Source organism: Cyprinodon variegatus, unplaced genomic scaffold (assembly GCF_000732505.1).
Source record: "Cyprinodon variegatus isolate N-32 unplaced genomic scaffold, C_variegatus-1.0 Scaffold538, whole genome shotgun sequence".
In the NCBI taxonomy this organism is placed as follows: domain Eukaryota; kingdom Metazoa; phylum Chordata; class Actinopteri; order Cyprinodontiformes; family Cyprinodontidae; genus Cyprinodon; species Cyprinodon variegatus.
Genome location: NW_015150991.1, coordinates 596,732 through 597,902, shown reverse-complemented (window position 1 = coordinate 597,902; position 1,171 = coordinate 596,732).

The window sequence follows — 1,171 nt, the reverse complement described above, 5'->3', positions numbered from 1 at the left end:
GGGGCCTCAAAGGAGCTTTTCACATCACACAGGAGAAGTTGATTAAAAAGACCCCCCAACAATAAACTATTATCATTGAAGTAGTGAGGCCCACAATACAATTCGATTTAATTTATTTCTATAGCGCCAATTCACAAGACGTCTCATCTCAAGGAACTTTACAGTTCACTAGATCATACAGTCAAATTGATTCAAAGTTTTCTATCTAAGGAAAACCAGTTGATTGCATTAGCTTACTGACTCGAATGCATTCCCTCACACTAAGCATGCTTGTAGCGACAGTGGAGAGGAAAAACTCCCTATTAACAGGAAGAAACCTCCAGGCTCAATGTGAGTGGCCATTTGCTGAAGCCGACTGGGGTTCAAGGAGACAGAAGCAGAGATACAAAAAGCAACTGTAAAAGGCAAACACATCAATAGACAGGAAACACAGCAAGCTTCCATGTCAGAGGATGAAGAGAGCACATCCAGCCATTCACAGTCAGAGAAACAGGACTACACTGGAAAAACAGGCTGATCTCAAACATCTAGAAACAAAGGTGTTGATGGCAGCAGCACAGCTGACACCACGAAGATACAAAATCTGCCCGACTAACAAAGATCATGTTCATGTGTGAATTATGACAACCAGAACTAATAAGTCTGCAACAACTGGATACCATGATGATCCAAAGAAGTCACATGCAAATAGTGACAGTGGTGGCGCTAGTGGCGCTATATTACCCCTGGAAAAGTCAGAACACTCACAGAAAGTTCTAGAATCCTTTTTCCTTAGTTTAAAATTCTTGAATGTGCTTATTTTGAAATATTTCCCGACACAACTCCACTAATCCAAAATAAAAATCATTTGTACATTTAATATTTGTACATGTATATAAATATACAATTCAAATAGTAGTATCCTTCTATAGATAAACTTACTATGAATGTTTTTTAAAAAAAACAGCCCATTGACTGAAATTGTCCAAATGTCCTGTAGTGTGGCTTTCCATTTCTAATTTACTCTTAATCTAAAGGTGACTTAATATCTATTATTTTCTTCCTTTTCAACATTACATATGTGAGTTTTAGTCCAACAGTATCAAATTATTTTTATTTATGTGATAATATTCACAATGGAAATACTGAGTGAGGCAAACAATCATCTGGTGTCACCCATGCAGAGCTTTCC